The sequence below is a fragment of the Pteropus medius genome, unplaced genomic scaffold (genome assembly GCF_902729225.1).
Source record: "Pteropus medius unplaced genomic scaffold, Ma_sr-lr_union100, whole genome shotgun sequence".
Lineage (NCBI taxonomy): Eukaryota > Metazoa > Chordata > Mammalia > Chiroptera > Pteropodidae > Pteropus > Pteropus medius.
In genome coordinates this window covers 19,344,617-19,366,839 of record NW_024349802.1, presented here as the reverse complement: position 1 = coordinate 19,366,839, position 22,223 = coordinate 19,344,617, and the positions used below count along the sequence as shown (strand labels likewise).

The 22,223-nt window shown below is 39.2% G+C and overlaps 1 long non-coding RNA gene across 1 annotated transcript in view; it reads right to left on the bottom strand.

Annotated features, from left to right (window-relative positions):
• Window positions 1-22,223, bottom strand: part of LOC120581602 (uncharacterized) — a 327,878-nt gene that overhangs the window by 61,413 nt on the left and 244,242 nt on the right. The window contains exons 12-13 of the long non-coding RNA XR_005647346.1: window positions 21,908-21,993; window positions 972-1,094 (exon numbers count right to left, since the gene is read on the bottom strand). This is a non-coding gene — a long non-coding RNA (uncharacterized LOC120581602). The remainder of the gene's footprint in view (window positions 1-971; window positions 1,095-21,907; window positions 21,994-22,223) is intronic.

The following is a 22,223-nucleotide window of genomic DNA, read 5'->3' as shown; positions in this document are numbered from 1 at the left end:
ATTTTATAGATGGGAAAAAAATATAGGCACATGCCACAAAGTAGATGCGTTTGTGGAGTAGAGTATTCTAGAAACGATTTCCTTTCTGTTCATCCATAAAGTGGACTATTGGCCACTGTGCTGGAGAAAAATATTTGAAACCTCAGTTGTCTGTAAGGGTATTTATATGGGAAAGATACAGCGAGAGCTATACAGAAACAAACTCAGGCATCAGATACTGGGGGATTTAGAGAGTTGGAAAGAACAAAAACTGTCCAAAAGAGAAAGTAAGTTAGGTAAAAATAAGAGTTCTAGAAGGTGAGGTGAGGACTAAAAGAAGCAGGAAAAGAGAAAGAGAAAGGAAAAAAAAAGGGGGGAAATTATACATTTTTTGTGTGTTTTGGGATTCCTGTGTGTATTAAAGTCTCCTGAATAACAAGAAAAGAGAAACTGTCACACAAACTAAACTTAAGCTGTAATTTAAAGAACCTTCATCATTATTTTCTACCAAAAAAAATAACCTGTACTTATTATTTTTAAAATGCGTATGGAAAATATAACATAGAGCATGAGTTTTTTTCCTAGTCTCCCTCTCCCCTGAGATAAACACTATTAGCAGCTAATTTTCTAAATCTCTTTTCTAATTTACATTCTATATTATAAACTATTAACCCTTTTTTTTTTACAAAAGTGATATCTATACAAAATAGTGTCTTGATTTTTCATTTGAAATGAATAATGGACGTATTACGTATAATACATATAATCACATTAATATAGAGAGAGGTACCACGTTCTCCTTCCTGTCTACACAGTATTCTATTATTTGGATATATCATCATTCATTCATGATAAATATGTATTTTCATTCTTATGTGACTACTTCCATATAATAATTCCTACAAGTGGAGTTGCTGTGGACCTCTATGGAATCACAGTGTAGGAAACGTACATTTAAAATGTGACAGTCCCACATCCCCTTGAAGCGGCACCTGAATCCTCCCGCTGGAAATACGCCCTCACCCTCAGAGCGATTCCACCTCTGGTTGGCACGTCTCCCAATCTTCTTTCTCCTCGGTGGCAGCTCCGCATCTGAGTTAACGTCCAGTGTTCTCCTGCAACAGGAAGGTTGGGTGAGAGGAAAACGAGTGTGAAGTGAAGATTCCAAAGTTTCATTAACTGCTTTCAGATCTCTCCTTTTTTCTGCTGATCTCACCTAAACAGGCCCTGCCAAATATGCATCTTGGCAGGCTTGCCAACCAGTGAAAAATGAACCAAGAAGGACAGCTAATTAGGAGATCAAACAACTCATAGATAGAACTGAGTAACTAAGACCTTCTGGAGATGTTTCACTGCTCCAAATATCCTAAATAAATCATGGGCCTTCTAGGGATGGTTCTTTGTACTTTGTCCTGAAATTCAAAGCAAAGTCACAGTATTCTCTCTTAAAATGAAAGCTCTGAACTGAAACCCCAGTAAAAATCAGGCCTAAGATAAGAGATCATCCATCTCCAAGTGCTTACCCTGGAGAGATGGGCCCTACCTAGGTCAGAAAAGCTGTTCCCTGAAACTCCAAGCCCCTGAAGTCCTTGAGTGAATAAAAGCCTGGTTCAAATACCTTGGCAAACACCACACACTCTGTTCCCCTCTTAAGTATTCACAAAGCGTGAGTCTCTGAAGAGGCTTCAAGAAACCCCCTGGGCCAAGAAACTCGTTTAACATATTAATAGCCCAAGTTACTCCTTTGGGAACAAGGCCAGCTGCCAAGTTTTGCCTCCATTCTTCCTGCCCCACCCTCTAGAGACTGCTCAAGAAATGGTTACTGTGTAGGAATCACATAAAGCCAGTTTACAGGTAGTAAAGCAAGATACTGAGATTCAAGATGGTAATTATAGCAGGTGTGTCAATAACAGAAATGTTAAGTCAACATTCAAAAACTATTTACTTAGTACCTATTAGGGGTCCAGCAGTAGGAATATAATAACATGCAACAAGGTTCCTATTCTCAGGTCTAATCTTCACACCTGCCACTCCACTCTCACCCCCACCAAAATATCCTCAGTGGTTCAGAGAGCTGGGAAGCCACTCTACTGAGGAAAGAATATAACTACTATTATTCCTGAAAAGGGTTCTCCTGTGCTCTGAGTTAGGAGTAGAGAGAAGGTTGAACGGAAAGATAAGGTTAGCTCTACTGACATTTCAATGCAAACAAGACACAGAAGCTGTGAGCACTTTGCCAGATTCTCCTTATCTATAAAATTATATGAACACACAAACCTTGAAAGCCCAGTTGTTTGCATTTTATTGTCACAACAACCAGAACTATAATGTATATGTTTCTGAAATGTGTCCTAGAGCCTTGGTGAATGTGTGGAGGTTGAATTCATCGTATCTGCGTCTGGGAGTTGGAGTACAAAACTAAGAATTGAGACAAACTCTTAATGGTATGTGTATAGAAAGGAATGAGCTCTCATATGTTATCGGTGAGGGTGTAACTCATATATTATTAGTACAATCTCTTTAAAGAGCAACTTGCCAATATCTATCAAATTTTAAATACACATACCATTTGAACCTTTAATTAATTTAACAAATATTTATTGAATACTATTGGAGATGCTGGTGACCACAGCAGTGAGGAAAACAAGGCTTCCTTCCTCATGGTGCTTACATTCTATTGGGAGAAAGACACGCAACAAACAAATAAGTGAACATACCATATTTCCGGTGATAATAAATGGTGCAGAGAAAAATAAATCAGGTGAAAGGGAAGGTAGAATGCTAAGATGGGATGTGGGTATGCAGGAAAGGCCGCTCCGATCAAGTAAAAACTAAATGGAATGAGGGAGTGAGCTGTGTGGACACCTGGGGAAGAGTGTCCCAAGCACAGGGACGGTATACACTCTGAGGTCGGATGCACTTGGCATCTTAACGAACAGAAATGAAGCCAGTGTGGCCGACGCAAAGTGAGATAACTCAGAGAGGTGGCGGGGCCCAAAGCATGCAGGAGTCATAAATCAGATTACACAGGGCCTCCAGGTCAGACCAAAATGATCTTACGCCTTACAACCATAATTTTATTCCAAGGAGGTGGGAAGCCACTGGGAAGGTCAGAGCAGAGTGCATAATGTACATTTTAGAGAACTCCTGCAGCCTCTTGTGTGGAGAACAGATTGTAGGGAAGCAATGCAGGGGAGAGAGATGAGTTAGGAGCCGCTGCAATAATCCAGTAAAAATAGGATTGCAGTTTGGACCACAGTGGCAGCCATGGAATGGGAAGAATTGATCGGAGGTGGGACAGGATTTACTGATGAGATTCTCTGATAGTCTGGATGTGAAAGAAAGAGGTAGCAAGGATGACTACAAAGTTTTTGGCCTGAGCCTCTGGAAGGCTAGAATGTCATTTACTAAAATGAAGAAAGCTTCAAAGAAACCAAGGGATTGATCTAGGCAAATTAGGAGTTCGGTTCAAGAACTTGTTGACTTTAAGAAGCATTTTAGACATTCAAATGACGATATTAAGTGGGCAAAGGAATATACAGAACTGGAATCAGGGCAGAGGTCAGGCTAGGAGCATATATTTTAGAGCTGTCCTTGTAAGGTAGTTAAGACTACAAAACCATGCAAGATCTTTTAGAGAGTAGGTCTAGAGAGAACAGAAAAGAGGGCCATATTTTAGGAATTTATTCTACCTGTACATTCACAAATACATTGTGCAAAAGATCGAAAGTGGTGAAAATTCACTGATAAAGAACTGAAGAATTAATTATAGCACCACCTTACAATGGAATATTATTCTGTAGTCTTTTAAAAAATGAAGCCACCTCTGCTAATATCATTCCTAAAGGTGAAAAACTGAATGGTTTTCCCTAAAATCAGGAACAAGGCATGGATGTCTGCTCTCACCACTCTTATTCAATACAGTGCAGGAAGTTGTAGCTATTTCAATAAGGCGAGAAAAAGAAATAAAAGTTATACAAATTTGAAAAAAAAAGAAAGAAAATTATGCCTATTTGCATATGACCTGATTCTCTAATGTAGAAAATCCTAGGAAATATATTAAAAATAGTTCTAGAATTTTTCAGCAATAAATGAGTTCCTCAAGCTTGCAGAATGTAAAATTAAAACACACACACAAAAATTACATCTCTACATGCTAACAGTGAATCTATGGAAAGCAAAATAAAAAACACAATACCACTGTATTATATCAATCATTTCACAATGTACACATATATTAAATCATCACTTGTACATCTAAAAATAAATCATGTTGTACAACCTAAATACATACAATTTTTGTCAAGCATACCTCAATAAAGCTGGAAAAAACACAGTGCCATTTATAATCATTGCTAAAAAACTCTTAGATATAAACATGCAGAGTATCTGTCTACTGAAAATTACACAACACTAATGAAATAAAGACCTAAGTGAATAGAGAACATAGTAAATATTCAACATAGTAAAGATGTCACTACTTCTCCCCGAATCTATCTACGGGAGTAATGTAATTACTATCAAAACCCCAGCAAGGATTCTGTATACAGAGACAAGCTTATTCTCAAATTCATGAGAAAGTCTCAGTCCCTAGGATAGCTAAAGCAATCTTGACAAAGAACAAGTGGAAAGAATCAACCTGATTTAATGACTTATTATATTTTAGTATCATCAAGACAGTGAGGCACTGGTGGATGGAAAGACACAGATCAATGGAACGTAAGAGAAAATATATAAATATACCCACACAAATATGTACAATTAATTTTTGATAAAAGTACAAAAGCAATTCGCCAGAAGAATGATATGACTCCCTAACAAGCGATATTGGAGTAATTTGACACCAATAGGCAAAAAAAATGAAACTTACTCTAAACCTCACATCTTATACAAAAATTAACTTGAAATGGATCATAGACTTCAATGTAAAATATAAAACTATAAAATTTTTAGGGAAAAAAAAAGGAGAAAATCTGAGATCTAGGGCTAGGCAAAGAGTTCTTAGATTTGACTACAAAAGCACAATTCATAAAAGGAAATATTGATAAGTTGGATCTCATCAAAATTAAAAACTCTTCCTCTGTGAAAATTTATGGGAGGAAGATAAAAAGACAAGCTAGAGACTGGGAGAAAATATTTGCAAGCCACATATCCCAAAAAGGACAGGTATCTAAATATTTTAAATATTTTAGAACCCTCAAAACTCAACAGTAAAAATAAAATAAAACAATCCAACCAGAAAAAGAGCAAAGGACATAAACAGGTATTTCAGTGAAGAGAATATAAGAATGACAAAAGCACATGAAAAGATATTCAACATCATTAGCCAACAGGAAAATGCAAATTAAAATCATAATGAGATATCATTATTCACCAAACAGAATGACTAAAAAAAACCGGTGCTATCACCAAATGCTGACATAGATGCAGGAGAACCAGATCACTCCTACATTGCTGGTAGGAATGTAAAATGGCACAGCCACTGTGGAAAAGTTTGGCAATTTCTTATAAAACATGCAATGACCATAAAAACCGGCATTTGCACACTTGGACATTTATTACAAACTTGAAAACTCATGTTCACATAAAAAAAAATCTGTATATAAATATTCATAGCAGCTTTATTCATAGAAAAAAGAAATAACCCAAATGTCCTTCCATTGATAAATGGTGAAACAAACTGTGCTATATATTAATAATGCTCAGCAAGAAAAAGCCAGTCCCAAAATGTAACATACGGTGTGATTCTATTTTTTAATGAAAATTATTTACAAATGGAGGACAGATTAGTGAATGTCAGGAGTCAGGGACAGGGAGGAAGTACGAGGAAGGTAGATGTGATTATAAGGGTCCTTGTGGTGATGGAAATGTTTAGTATCTTGACTGTGGTAATGGATACAGAAATCCACAAGTGACATAATTGCATAGAACTAAAACCCACACACTCTTCCTAACATGCAAATGAATACAACAAGTAAAACAGGTAATCTGAATAAGATCAGTAGGTTCCATCAATGTCAATATCATGGGTATAAGATTGTACTAAAAGTTTTACGAAATGCTGCCATTAATGAAGACTGAATAAAGAGTATACAAGATTTCTCTGTATTATTTCTCACAACTACAATTATCTCATTAACATTTTTCATTAAAAAAAAAAAGATTGTTAAAACAAACCATAAAATACAAAAAAAAATAGAGAGAGACCATTCTTTTTATATTGTTAAGGAAGCTATCGGATATTTATCCGATTGAATTTATCCATGAAATATTAAGTAAAAATGCAAGATACATAAGAAACACCCGCCATTGTAAGGAAATGGAGAACTAGCAATAGTGGTTGCCTTTGGGGAGGGAACCAGAGAGCAGGATGAGAGAGGAAACACATTTCACCTTTTGAATTTTGAGCCATGGGCATGTATCACTCATGCTCCCAAATAAATAATTAATTAATTTTTAAATAAAAATATGTTGTTCCTGAATGAAAATTGGTAAGCCTGAACAATAAAATAATAACACAGAGTAATCAATCAACCACACATATTTTAACTGTCCCCTAAGAGAGACAAGGGCTATGAGTCAGAATGATGTGCAAAAGGCATTATAAATATCAAGTCAGGGAGAAATGATTTACAAACAGGGAGAGGTAACTAACATCACATGCCAGCTATTCTAAGTGCCAACTGAATGGTCCAAGCAGGAGGGCTATGGAAAGTTAGTAATGGTAGAGGTTTTGGAGTTGGGAAAGAAGAAACGTTATCTACGACAGGTGGGATGACTCTGACCTTGAAGTTTAGAAAGAATTTGAACAGGTAAAGAGTGGACTAGTTTAACGATGTCTAGGTGAGTTAATAACAGAAGTGATATATTTCCTTATTTCATTATGCTCTAGAGATTACCAAACATGTTCAAATTATTAGAGGGCTAACAAAAGCCCCTGCAATGGGTATTAACCTTATACACATGTGCAAACTGAAGACGAGAAAAATTAAATAAAGTTCCCAATGTCCCAGATCTCATAAACTGAAGAGAACAGAAGAGAATCAGGGGTCCTAACTGCTACAGATTCACTCATTCCATTCACGAGTGAGACAATAAATCTTCAGATGGCCAATACAGTAAAGATGCATGGGGCTGTACATCCTGTTCAGTCAAAAGCAGCTTTACCACCAGAGAGGAACATTTACATCCAGAAAATAGACAATTGTCAAATCTTTTATTTGGTTTTAGATGGATCAGTAAAGAGGAAGGATGAAAACTAAGTTCTACTAAACCCTCAGCATGTGCTGGCCATTGTGCTGAGTGTTTTTCACAAATCTGCTTATTTTATCCTCGCCATAACTTGTGATTTAAATATATTTAATCCTGATTTTGCACAAAAGGTACTTGGGAATCATGGCAATAAATAACATGACCCAGGTCAAAAGCTATTACCTGACAGAGTTAGAATGTAAACCCAGACTGGTCTGCTTCTGCACGCAATGATCTTTCCACATTGCTGGGTGTCATGTTTTGCTGAGATTACCATAATAGGCTATTTTCAGAAAAAGAAGAAAAAAAAGAAAAAGTTTGACCAGGAATTTTAAGAATGATTATAAAAATTGTAATTATTATTATTTCACATATTTAATATTTCTATTTCTCTCTTTTTTTTATCTTTATGACCACTTTAGAGATAAAAGAAATAAGTCTGTTAAGTTCTATTCATTAATCAGAATCTGCTTTGTCCTCACCTACTTGCAGATATGTAAATATCAGAACTGGAAGAATCCTAAGGTATAAACCATCTTGTCTAATCTGGTCATTTTATAAATGAGGAAACAGAGACCTAGAGAAATTGAGGAACTTCCTCAGGGTCTCATAGCTGATTAAAGATATGGGACTAGTGTTCTTGCCCCTGGTTTTAAACTCTACTAAAGAAACTACTGCTAGCAAGATACAATAGTAAATCAAATCAAACCCTACAACATACAGACTCCATAGACTAGGCCATTAAGGAAGCCAAAAAAAAAGAAAAGAAAAGATGGAGCAAGAAGTATTTAAACAGTAACTTCAACAATAATTGGACTTTACAGATCACAACAGACAAAAATCAATCTTCATTCACCATCTAAAACTGAATCAGATATCTCAAAGGGACACAGATAAACACACAGCACCATCTATGAAAACAAACTCCAAAAAATCAATTCCATTTGATGCATTTGCATCCTGGGAAATATATTATCCTACTGAGATGGTGACTTTGATTTTGATTTGTTTTGAATAAGACTTTTAAAAGTGGTCATCAGCCAGACTGAGACATAAAATCATGCAACCTTATAGCCAGCAGAAAATGCAGACTTTATTTAACCCATTCCTTCATTTTGTAAATAAACCAGGACTCAGAACAGAACAAGGACTCAGAATAGAACAAATTGATCATTCCCAAATTGATCGTTTTCTATTGAGATCAGGAGTAACAGTCAGGTTGACCAATGCTCGGTCAATAAAAACATGGACTTTGGAGGCAACAAACCTGTGTTCCAGTCCTGGCCCCATCACTCTATCTGCCTGACTGTGGCAGACACACTTGTTGGCTAACATACAACTATTGCTAACCCCATCTCCCTTGCCGGCCTCAGAGAAAAGCAAATACTCATTTCCCCAGCATCCCTTGCAGCTAGTGGTAGTCATGTGACATAACTCTGGCCAATGAGATCTAAGAGAATATAAGCCAGGGGCTTCTGGGAAGATATTTATTTTTCATGATTAAAGAAACACACAGGGCTAGTGCTGTCCCCATCCTCTTGCTTCTTCCTGAACTTGCTGCCTGAACCAAGCACTTCAAGTCATAATCATCTTATGGCCAGGGAAATACAAGCATAAAAAGAAAATCCAATGCACTAAAGATGGCAGAGCAGAATGTTAAAAAGAACTTGGGTCTTAATGACATCACTGAAGTGGAGTCAGTAGCAACAACATCACAATTCTTGTTTGAGGGGGAAAAAAATAACCTCATTTGTTTAAACCAAAATTAGTTGGGTTTTCTATTCATTGCAACCAAAGATAATTGATATAGTTACCTTGGACAATTAGTCTCTCTAAGTCTCAACTGTCATATCCATAAAATGAAGAATACTTATCATTCTGTCACATCATTAATTCAGTATATACTAATTATGTAATAGATACTGTTCCAGGAGTTGGGGATATAGCAGTAAATAAAAGGTTCCTTTGACTATGAAAAAGACTTTCTAATCTTGAGAGGCAGACAATAAACAAATAAACAAATAAACATAAGAGTGTACTTTAAGACTAAAGTTAAAAATACATGTGAAGGACCTCCCACAGTGCTTGGCACAGAGTAGGCTCAATGAATAGCAACTGCTACTGTTATCATTCCCATTGGCATTCAATAAATACTGCTTCAATTCTTATGACTTGCCTAAACCCGCATATACATGAGTTATTTTAGCCTTCCCATAATGTTATAAGAAATCCCTGTACTCTGGTCTGATAACTTAACTTTTTCTTCTCAAGCTGGGAACATTCTCTTTTAGATCTTGAGGCTCTAAATTTCACATGTCTTTAGAATTTTCCAATACCACGACTTGTTCTAAACAATCAAAACAGAAAAGCTAAAATGGCTAGAAAGGAGGAAGGAAGTTGGAGAGGAGTGGGGATTTGCTACAGGCGGATGCCCTGTCTGTAACTAAAAACCTGGCAAGGATTTCCCTGAGCAATTAACCCACACGAATGCATGTCAACCATCATTTCTCTCAGGAGATTGACAGAGACTGGACAATAGAATCCAAGGTGCCTTTGTTTTTCAGATGTCATTTCAAAAAAAGAAAAAGAAAAAGTGCTGTCATGAGTGGGAATTACAAGACAATGATATAGAGAGTTAGGTTTTGAAATACCTTGGAAATACCATTGGATAAACCCAGGTTTTAGTCCTGGATCCAACGATGATTTTGTGTGAATCTAAGGAATTCCTTCCTGTCTTGGGCCCCAGTTTTCCCATCAGTACAATGATGGAGCTGGACTGGACCGGGTCTAAGAGACCTTTCAGTTCTGACAACCTGTCATTCTGTTCCTCAAATCATCTGCTCTGGTCATACTCCCTCCTCCCAGCAGCAGTGGAACAGGGTGCCTCTCTCAGCATATTTGCTGATGCCTAGCCGACAAGGGAAAAAAATGCTGACGGACGCCCTGGCTGCCTCCGTGTTGTTAAACACCTACTTACAGCTCTAATCGGCTGGTTTTCACGCCCAGGAGATGGGGATTGATTGCTGACATTGACCTGGCAAGGAGACGATCCTGCAATCACCAGCCAGAGCGACTTAGGTATGCAGGCTGGGAATTTGGCAAGTGGTGCCACGGAGTGGGGACAGTGCATGACAAATAAGAACGGGAGGTGGTTCTGTGCAGTGGTTAAGAACATGGGTTGCGCGGTCAGGCAGATCTGGATTTCGTTCTTTTCTCTGTCACTTTCTAGCTGTGTGAACTTTGACATGTTACTTCACATCTCTGAATACGTTTCTCCACAGCAGTGGGTGGGCCCTGCCACCCTGTCCGAGGGAGTGAATCTTGATGGGTGTCAATGGCATAGTCGTCTTTTCTGCTTGCCAATGATTGTGTAAATGGGCCCGTGACCCAATCTTGGCCATTGAGACCTGAGAAAAATTTTCCCGGGTAACTTCTGGGAAGTTTTGTTTGCTAAGAAAATAAATAAGCAAAAGAGGCACCTGCAAGCCTCTTGGTCATTAAGGTTATTATGTTAATTTAGGCCATCCTGCGGACCATGAAGAAAGACCTTGCTGACAGAATGAGTATGGCAGAGCAAAAAGGTAGAAGAAACCTGGGTCTGTGATGATGTCACTGAGCCACCAAATTCTTCACAGCCCTGGAGCCACCCTATTCCCAGACCGTGTGCTTTTGCTAGATAAAAAAAATAAATCCCTATTCCTTAAACTATTTTTACTGGGTTTTCTGTTCATTGTAGCCAAAGGTCTTTTAACTGAGATTGCAGTCATAATAATTGTTTTTGTTATCATTGCTAAAATCTACTAGCCGGAGTAGCACAAAAAGCAAAAATTCAGTTAGAAGAATTGGGCTCCAATCCTAGTAACTCCATTCAACATCCTGCATCTCCATTTCCTTACTATTAAAATACAGATATACCTGTGAAAACGAGGATCTGAAAAGTCATAAAAGCTATATAAACTTAGGAGCATATAGTGCTCGCTCTGCCACTGGTAGTTTCTGATATGTAAGAAAAAGCACAGTAACTGAGAGTCAGCAGAGTTGGTTCCTCATTGTGACTCTGACACAAATTTCCTTGGTGTTGCTAGACAGGTCCCTTTCCTTCTCTATATCTTACTTCCTCTATCTGTAAAATTAGGGTCTTAGACTGGTATAAATCCAAGGTCATTCTGAGAATTGATTTTCTGTGAGTCAAAATGATGTCTTTTTCTTTCACAGACAGCAAAAAAAAAAAAAAAGAATTATTGGCAGAGACGACAACAAATTTGGTGGAAGAGCCATGGGAGCCGCCTATGAGCGCCACGTGCTGGCTCAGTGACAATGAATCAAATTAGCCACCAAACACAGACTGCCCCTAACGCGTGCAGGATCCTACCTCACTCTACCCACAGCATGCGGCTGCCTACTGCATCCTACCGTCACCCCTAGCTATCCTGTTGGACAATTTCCCCAGCATCTCTACCAATAAAGAAAACACTGCCTACAACTTCTAGTGTTTCCTCATGAAGAGACAGTTATTTAAAACACAAGGACGCTAAAAGCAAGGATTTCCCAAAATGAAATTATTTTGGCTTGATCCAGGAATTGTTTAAGAAAACAGACTGAAACTCTCATCCAAATCAACCCAAAAGAACTTCAAAAATATGCACTCCAGACACAACACCAGATGGGATGAAAGTCGGTGCTATTTTACCCATTTTCCAAGTGAACAAAGCAAGTTTGCCTTGTGCTACTGCATGTTGACTGAGAACTTCCCCTTCTGCATAGCATGTGGCCCTTTTAAAAGCCCTCTTATGTGACTCTCCCAACAGTACTATAAGGAAAGAAGGCAAAGGGGGTGGCAATATGACATGATAGTTACCACTTAAGCTTTCAAATAAATAATATCTGAAGGCATAGCTCTGCTCTGTTCATCCTTTTTCTGTCTCCTTCAGAATGTACGTACTACACACCTTGTATGTGCCAGGAACTGTGCCAGGCTTCAACCTCTCTCTCCAACACACATACACACACACCGTCCCAATTAATCCCAGAACCTCGACTGTGTGTCCAAGTGGTGGGATAGGTCCCTCCCCAGGCCAAAAGGATGCATTGGGCTGTTCAACACTAGTCATTGTAATTCCTTCCATTCCTCTTTGTTTGTTATGGGTCTCTCAACAAGCGGGTGTTCTGAGGGTCCTGAAGACGATGCAAACATTTGATGATTTGTGTAAAACTCTCATGGCTAAAGCTTATTATAGCAAAAGACACAAGGTGGAATCTGGAGACATTCATGCACAGGCTTTGTTACAATATTTCCATCTGGTGAGGGGACACAGTGGGCTCCCTTTGCCCCAATAAAAAGTGCAGTAACATGTGTGTCATGTTTCTGCTTAGGGAAGCCCATTTGAACTCCGCATTGAAGGCTTTTACTTGGGGCTGGTCACATCAGCACCCTCTGCTCAGCATTTACCCAAATTCCAGACTCTCAGAAGGAATGCAGGTGCTCAATATCGATTGCTTTGTACAAATAGTGTAGGAGCCATAAACCATCCTTATGAATTAGGGAATGGATCAAATATCAAGTTCCAGATGCCAGCCCAGGGCCAAGCTTGTAAGCAGATTCTTCCAAAGGTAGCCGCCTCTGGCCCACAACGTGAACTCTTTTCTGCATAACACACAGCTCAGTTCTGATCGATGAGTCATAAAGAGAAGTCTGCTGGAGACTTTCTGTAAAAATAATAGATCTGCATAAAGAAAAAAAAACAAGGTTTTTTCTTTATCCTTTTACTTCCTGCTTATTGGGATGTTGAATAAAGAGACAGTATCTGCAGCTCAGGGTTCAATCTTGCATCAGTGAGGTGACAAGCATGAGGATGGCCATACAGTATGCTGAGTATGGTGTAAGAGAGAAAAATGCCTGAGTCTTGAAAGTACCGCCCAGCAACCGAACTAACACTAACAGCCACCTACCCCCACGTTTTGTTTCGTGAGGGAAACAAGCCCCCACAGGTTTAAGCCACTGGCAGTAAATAGCCACCACGCTGTCACTTGCAGCCAGATCCACTCCTAACTGAGATGACAGTCAAACAAAAACAGCCAAAGCTCTTTTTTTTAATGAAGCTTCCAATCTAGTGGGAGACACAGAAGACCAAGTAATGACACTAGTGAGAATATAATCGCAAACGGAGACCAGTCCTCCGAAGAAAAGGAATTTTGTTACATAAGAACGTATGAAAAGGAAACTGACTTAAGCTGATTACAAAGAAGGAAGAAAGTACCCATGGGAATTTTTGTTAAAGTTATTGATTTCCACATAATAAATCGCCCCAAAACTTAACAGCTTAAAACAATCATTTTATTTGGGTCATGATTTTGTGAGTTAGATATTCCGGAAAGGCTTAGCTGGAAATTCTTTCTGGGGGTCTCTAATGGGGTTTGAGTCACAAATCAACTGTGGCTGCAGTCATCTGAAGGTCTGACTCACACGGCTAGCAGGTGATGCTGGTTGTCAGTTGAAAACTCAACTGGCTGCTGACTGGAGCACCTATGCATGGCCTCTCCAAGATAGGGTCTAGGGAAAGTAAGGGTTCTTGTGAGGTGGCTCAGGGCTCTAAGCACAGCTGTTCTAACCAACAAGGTGGAAATTTTGTGACATCTTATGACCCAACCTCAGAAGTTACGTAGCATCACTTCCACCGAACCCTTGGTCAAAGCAGTCCTAAAACGGCCCGGATCCATGAGCAGGGATACAGACCCCTCCTCTCATGGGAAGGCTGTCAAAGAAATTATGGGCTTATCAGGAGATGAATGTTCAACCAGTATCTGGAGAAGGAGTAGGAGGTATCAACCAAGCAGAAAGGAAGGGGGACATTTCATCGACAGAGAAGAGCCTGTACAAAGAAAGGCCCAGTGGTGGAGGATACAGAGAAGGCTAGTGTGGCTGGAGCACAGAAAGGAGCCTGTGGGGGATGGGGAAGGGGGAGGGTTTGAAGGGCATGCACACTGGGCCTTGTACCCTGTGGTAAGGATGAAGATCCTCATCCTGTGTGACCTTGAATAAGTCACTTAACCCTAGTGTCACTCTCTTTAGCTGTTAAATATCTATTAGATATTGACCATAACTACCTTATAAATGCCACAAGGTTTAGTGAGATAATAGTTGTATAGTAAGTGCTCAATAAATGGTAGCAGTGGCTATTATTGCAACTATTTTCATCATAGTTTTCTTATATTACTAGATAGGGCATCCACTTTGCAGATAATAGGAAACTGAGGCCCAGAGAGTTTAAGTGGCTCAGAATAGTCAAAAAAAAACAAGGGCTTGAGCAGGGATTGAAACCCAAGCCTCTTAGCCCCTTGTCACGTAGTCATTCTTCCTCCCCACCCCCAATTGTGATGTATCAAGGGAAACAAGAGAGGCTGAGGTGAGGGCTGGTGAAGGAGAAGGACTTAAAAGCTGAACGATGCATCCAGAAATTGACACCACCTTCCATATTTCCGGATAACATCTGCTAGAAGCAGCCGTGGTTTTAAGAATTCCATTAGCAAACTGAGGCCCGTCTCTGTTGCAAGCTAAAGGACCAGAGAGTCTTGTCTACATGTAAGTGACACAGGAAATGATGTAACAAAGGGCAAGTGCATTGACTTTGCCACCGAAGAGAATCCCAGTTCCACACTTACTTGCTCTGTATCCTGGAGCAAGTCACTAAATCCCATTAGGCCTCAGTTACCTCATCTCGAAAATGAGAATGACATCTACCCCACTGGGTTATTTTGAGAAGGAGAGAGAAAACATATGTGAAACACTTGGAGGCCCAACGGTACCAAATAAATGTCTCCTTTCCCACTCGGGTCTAACCCTCAAAACATTGAAACAACACGGATTCATTAAACTCAATGGTATCATCACCGAGGGCAATACAAAGCTGAATCAGACATTGACTGGTCTCTGTGCTGGTCTATAAAAGCACCTAGCAGCTTTCAGACTCAGAATCTTTCCTTCCGCTGTTTCTTCTGCCCAGAATCTCAGTTCTTGCCTAGAATGCTCTTCAGGTCATTCAGGTCTCTACGCAAGTAAGGAGGTGGTGAGGAAAGGCTTTGTGAGCTAGGATTTGGTGATATAGAGAACAAGGCAGAGAGCATGTCAAGTGAAAAGAACAGCATGAATTAAAGCACAAAGCAGGAAGAGCAGGAATCCTATCTGGGAACATGGTTCAGACTATGTTAAGAGGAAACATGGAAAGGTACAATGGATATGGGACATTAACACTAGTGAGGCCTGGAATATCATTCTAAAAATTAATGAGTACTAATACAATAGGACCCAAGGCTCTGATCGATTTATTACTCCAACAATCCATCAACTGACTGATTTATCTATTTATCCATTTATATCCACACCTTCTCCCTTCTCTCTCCCATCCCGCACCACCTGTGTGCCTGTGCTCTCTCTCACACACACTCACAAAGGGCCACCTGCCCAGTCGTTCTCCTGTAAACCTAGGGGCTCCCCTGCAGCCAGGAGCTGAGGCTTAGAAGCTCGTTACTGACAGAAATCAGAGCTGGCAGACAAGTTGTGGAAACGTAACGGAGGGGGCCGCAGGGTTGAGTGGATGAGATGCCGAATGGGTTGACTCGGAGATAAAGGAATAAGGGGAGAAGGAGGAAGTAGAGAAGGGGGAAAGTAAGAAAGACTGAAAAAGAAAAAGGTAGGGACAAAGAAGGGAAGAAGGGGGAGAGAGGGAGGGAGAGAGGAAGAGGGGTGGGGGACAGGGACGGGCGAAGAAGGGGGAGGAAGAGAGAAGCGGAGAGGAGTGAGGAGGAAGAAACTGGAAGAAGCTCTAAAATCCCCACTTTCCCTGGGGTGAGAGAATGGCTGCCAAAGTCAGTTCTTTCTGAGTCATGCTTGTGGGTAGACAGAGCAGACAAAGCCTTGTGAGCTAAGACTCAGGGACCCACCCCTGAAGCCCATAAATATCTCTCCACTGGTTAGGTAAAATTCCTCAGTTAGGAATGCAGGCATTCTTAGCAGTCCAGGGTTAAAATGCAAATAGCTTTAGGAGGAAACCAACATTAAGCCATTATCAACTATTAGCATTTCTACAGGGATTAGAATCATAGAACAACTAGAGGTTTTAGCAACAAGAAGGGATTCTTAGAGATTAGTTTGAGATAATTGACTAACACCTGAGACATCAGAACAATATGCTCAGGGAAGAAAAGTACAGCCCATGCTGTGGATCTGTCTCATCCATCTACCTTCATCTCCTCCTTTTCTCTAAAATGTATTCATTCATTCATTCATTCATTCATTCATTCATTCTACAGCTCTATAATAAGTCCTGTTCTAGGCATTTGATACAGGGTAACCAAGCAGGGAAGGGCTTGACAAACTAGTGGGAAAGTTAGACAGTTATAAAGAAACTCTTTTAAACTTTGATTCCTCATCCTTGATCTTTGTGTACACATTCCTGTGGTACATGAGTAACCATAACCCACACTATTTCCCTTTGTGGAGCACCTACTGCATTGTAAAAAGTCTCCTACAGTTTAGTTCCCAATTGTGCTTTAATTTTCTGTGTGCTTGTTCTGCTTTCTCATCCAGACTGTAAGCTCCTGGAGAGCAGAGAGATTGTCATGCCCTCTGAATCCCTTATAAAGCCAAGCCCTGGGACGAAGCACACAATACGAATTCAAGGACTTGACAATCTCTATGACTCTCAGCTATTTTTTCTCACCACTAATCTCCTGGCATTTGGTAGGTACTCTATGGACATTTTTTGAATAAATAAATACTACTTGACTGATATGCAGAGAAGACATTCCTGGTAGGGTATCTTGGGGAAATGGGCAGGGTACACTACACGGATGGATGGCATTTGTACACTAGACATTTGAGGCTGGTACCAGGCCAAGGAAGAGCAGATACTAAACGGGAAGAGGAGGGCAGAGACAAATTTTGACCTTATAATTTTTTTAAGGCTTATTTCCCATGTCTGCGGTGGGCTAAAGTACCTTCTAACTTGGCACTCAGTGATTGAAGAATTGATGATTCAATTGACCTGACTTATTGACTGATTCTACTGCAACCCTCGACATATGCTGAGAACCTTCTAAATGCCAGGCACTCTGCTAGACTCTTGAGAGGACAGAATTTTGATAGGAATTAAAGTCATAAAGTCATAAAATCTGTATTTGAGCAGATTCTATGAAACCACTGTGTTACGATTCTGAAGTTCTCTTCTCTGGCTGTCCAGAGGGGACAGGAAGCGGACGAATATCTACAGTTATGAATAGCAATGACCTTCAATCCTTTTGTCAGACTGGAAATAGCCACTGTCGCAGGGTGAGAGAGAAGAGCTCTTGGTGAAGTGGTTAGATGGGGCTTCCCAGTCTCCCTAGCGCCCTGGGCCTGCCTGGCCAGTTCCGTCATGCCTCCGTGTCTCATTTATTCTACAACTGGATCTGAAATACCCTTTATCTGGCAGGCTCTGCAAGCAGACATCTTGGATTCCATTCCTGGATCCTCCTCTATTGACTGATGAAGTGAACTTGGATAACTTACTGAATAACAGTGTCTCAGTTTTCTCGCATATAAAGTGGGGATAATAACAGTACCTATATCTGAGAATTACTCTGAGGATTAAATACGTTGGTGTATGAAAACGCTTAACTATTTCTGGCACATGGTACATATCTGGTAACTCTGTGCTGCACAGGTAATTTGTGCTGGAAGGTATACCTTACCAGAACTACTGTCTAGTGAGGGAGGCAAGCAATGACAATGCAGAGAGAGAACTGCTGTGCTGGGGTAAAGTAGAAGGCAAGAAGAGAGGGCAGAGGATGGCCCCTGAACCTATCATCAGGAGATCAGGAGACTTTGCAGCAGAACGTGAAGACTAAAATGAGACATAAAAAAAGTCAGCTCATCAAAGAATTGGAGAAATAAAGTTCCAGGGGGAGTATATTTAAAATCTCAGATGTCAGAATACTGTGATCTGTGGGGAAACTGAAACTTCAGTGTGAAAAAGAGACCAGAAGAGGAGAAAATAACCATAGAAACCTAGAAGCCATAAAGCAGAAAGAAAAGTGGTAACTTCATTAGTAAAACCGAGAAAGCAGAATTCTAAGGCGGTTGCGAGAGAAAGCAACAGCCACAACGAGAACCACCCAGTTTACCCTGAAGAATCTCCAAAAGGCTCAGAAATCGCTGTACCGGGCAGACCTCTGGAAGCAAGCAAAGACAGGGCTGAATCTGGGAGGATGGGTTATAAGTGTGAAGTAACTGAAATTGGAAAAATATCGACAAGTATTGAAGTTGGGTGTTGGGAAGTTGGTAGCTCATTAGGCAAGTTGACCCTTGAACGATCCAGGGGTGAGGGACACCAACCCCCCACAGACACACACAGTCAAAAGTCCATGTATAATTTTTGACCTCTCCACTCTAAACTTATTGTGGACCGGAAGCCTTACCAATAACATAAACTGTCGATTAACACATATTTTGTATGTTATATGTATTACATACTGTATTCTTACAATAAAGTAAGCTAGGGAAAAGAACATATCATTTAGAAAATCATAAGAGAAAATACCTTTACTATATTTACTGGGAAAAATCCATGTGTAAGTGGACCCACACTTACCCTATTCATGCCCTATTGTTCAGGAATCAACTGTACTCTTCTCGGCTTTGGAATGTTTGAAACTTTCCACAATAAACGAATTCAAAAAAACAGTTAGGCTCCTAGATGTCCTCTCCCAACCTACACAGCTGGGAAACTGGCCCTAAATCCTCAGACAGAAAACTAGAAGTTTATTCTAAAGAATGAATTAAATCAAGATCTCTAAATTCTCAGGCATAAGGAAGAATTGAGGAAGAGAGTATAATACTCAAAGCAAAGGTACTAAGTGAATAGCTAAAACCTGAATGCTGAGACTTTCAGCTTTTTTTATTTTTTTTCCCAATTGGAATACCAAAACAATTACAGCCATATGCTCCAGGCAAAATGCTGGAAGAATCTTACATGAGGAATCTAACTAGTTTAAGAATAAAAGACTGGAAGAAGCCAACACCAGGACTTCTCTCATAAAGAAGCCCAACCTGACAACCTTAAAATGCAAGTGGCTCACAGATGCGAAGCTTCCAATTAATTTTCTTCCCATCCCTAAATAGACGCAGATAGCCAAAGACAACTGGGCATCTGAAGGAAGCCTTTACAAGTAAACAACAGACAATGAGACAGCAAACAAAAACAGAAAAAAGCAACTTGGGGAAACATTCAGGAAGATGAAAACCTAAAAATAAAAATAATAATAATAATAAAAACAGAACTGCCATTAACCAAAAGAGGGGAGATATTGCATCCATAAAGTAAAAATACAGTGCTATTAAAGCAGTAATTAAAAAAACATGAAAGAACTCTTAGAAATTAAAAATGTGATAGGAGAAATGAAAAGCTAAACAAAGAATTGAAAGATAAGCTGAAGATATCTCAAACAGAAGAGCAAAAATACACACACAAAAAGCAGGTGTGTGTGGTGAGGGGGCGGAATAGAGAAGAAAATATAATAAGAAAAATAGAGAATCCCTCTAGAAGAGTCAACATCTATATAATAGGGATCCTAAAACAGAGAAAATAGGAAATAGTGGAGAAAATGGTCAAATACATAAATTCAAAATAATTTCTTAAAACCAAAAACCTGAATTTCCAAAATGAAAGACTCACTAAAAAGCCCAACACAAGGGAAGAAAATTTCAGAATGCTGGGTAATGTAAAAATCTAAAAGTTTACACACACACACACACAGTTACATACTAAAAATCAATAAGCAGATAGGCTTCAGGTTTATCAATTGCCACTATTAGAAGATTGAAGAAAATAAAATAATGCCTTCAAAATCATAAGGGAAAATAATTTCCAAACAAGAATTCTATACCTAAACGAAATGTCAGTTAAGCATAGAGATAAACTAGTGATATTTTCAGATATGCGAATTACTTTAGTTTTCATCCTGTGCATCTTTTATAAGAAAACTACTGGACGAAGTGCTTAAGATGAGAAAGTAAAGCAAGTAAAAAAAAAAAAAAAAAAGACACAGAATTGAAAACAAGGAAAAGAAACCACTCAGGATGAAGATAAAGGGAGAGCCCAGAGTGACAGCAGTATAGCAGACTCAGAACATTACACCCAGATTAAAGTCAGTCACATTTCTAAGAGTGATGCCTCCAAGAATTTAATTGAGAAGAACACCTAATGTGTATAAATGTAATGAGAGAACATTATGAGAACTAGGAGGCGGAGTGTTGCTCTTGGGCATAAATTTTGGAAAATTACGTTTTAAAATGCTAAACAAATAAAAAGATAATGATTAGCTCCACAGAACACGGAAAGTTAGAGGGGAAAGGAAAACTAATCATGGTAATAATATACGCGGCTCAGCAGTCAATAGACTTCACACGATGTAAATATGGATTCATGCAACCAACAAGGCAGCAACTGCACTAGAAGGTAGAAGAATGGAAAATGTACTTGTGTGCATTAAGGGAGGTGTTTGGGGTGAAAAATAACTTTTTATTACCATAAAGGGATATAAAAAGATATATCTAAACTGGAAAAAAACAAACAAACAAAAAAAACAACTCACAAAGAGGCCCTAGATATGCATATAACTTAGAGATAAAATTTTTTTTGAGTTAAAATATTTAAAATTATTGGGTACAATGATATGATGTTCATAGTACCCTGATAGAAGTATTTGACTCTAACTTTGATTGAAAAAACAACAACAACAACAACAACATTAAAAAATAAAAGTTAACAGATAAATCATGTTGCGGTCCATTAGTGGGTCACATATAGCACTTCAATAATGAGAAGTGATCTAGTGCGATCCCTAACTTTGTTTTACAGATAATACATCTGAGACCCACAGCAGTAAAGAGCCCTGCCCAGGTCACCCAGGAGGTTGGTGGCATTGACAGGAGAAAATACCAGATCTTTTCACAGTTTATACACTTACAGAGTTTTTGTTTACGGCACCCTGTGAATATGCCATGTCTGCCCACGGGAGGCCCTGAAGCATCTGGGCTTCGGTCACTTCTGACTGAGTTCTGTGGGGACCAGCACCAGTGAAGACTTGAACGTTGCTTCCAGGAGCTGACAATCAGAGGACCAGGATCCGCACATGCCAACCCCTGCAGAACAATTAAGTGCCCTAGGAAGTTACTCTTAACACTTATCCCTGACACTCGGCACCACTGTCACCCGCTCATTAGCCCTCACTCTTTCTGGCCATCGCAGCTTCGTCTAAATGAGTTTACTACGTAGACTTGCCTTTTTTTTTTCTTACATTGTCAGACAAATTAAAAAATAAATAAATCTTTGCTATCATACATATGAACAATTGTTTTCTCTAGCCTCATACATAATAAAGAAAACAAACCAAACATAAATTGAAGATCTATCACAGCTCAAAAGATAACGGAACAAAAATTCAAGTTGAAAGGGAGATTTTAGAGGTAACAGGGTTCTATCCAACTATTTTAAAATAGGTTTTATAAGGCTGGCCAAAAACTGACCAATCAAAGCAAAGTTGTGAGGAGACAGGCATTCATACACTATTGGTTGGAATATTAATCAAGACAAACTTTGGAAGACAATATAGCGATAGCTATCAAAAATTAATATTCACTAACCTTTTGACTCAGCAGTTTCTTTGCTAGGGATTTACTCCAAAGTATGCCATGGTATACACACAAGGAAATTCACCGCAACATTATTTCTAAAGCAACAATAAAAGAAAAAAATAAATCAACTTAGGTCTCTACCAATAGCAAACTGGTCAAATAATTAACTATTGTATATCCCTACATTAAATAATAAGTAACCTTTTAAAAAAAAATCAGATCTATCTTGCTGACTTAGAAAGATTTCCAAGATATATTGTTTAGTTAAAAAAGCAAGGTTTGGCACAGTACATTCCCATTTGTTTTACGCGCACACACAAACTTT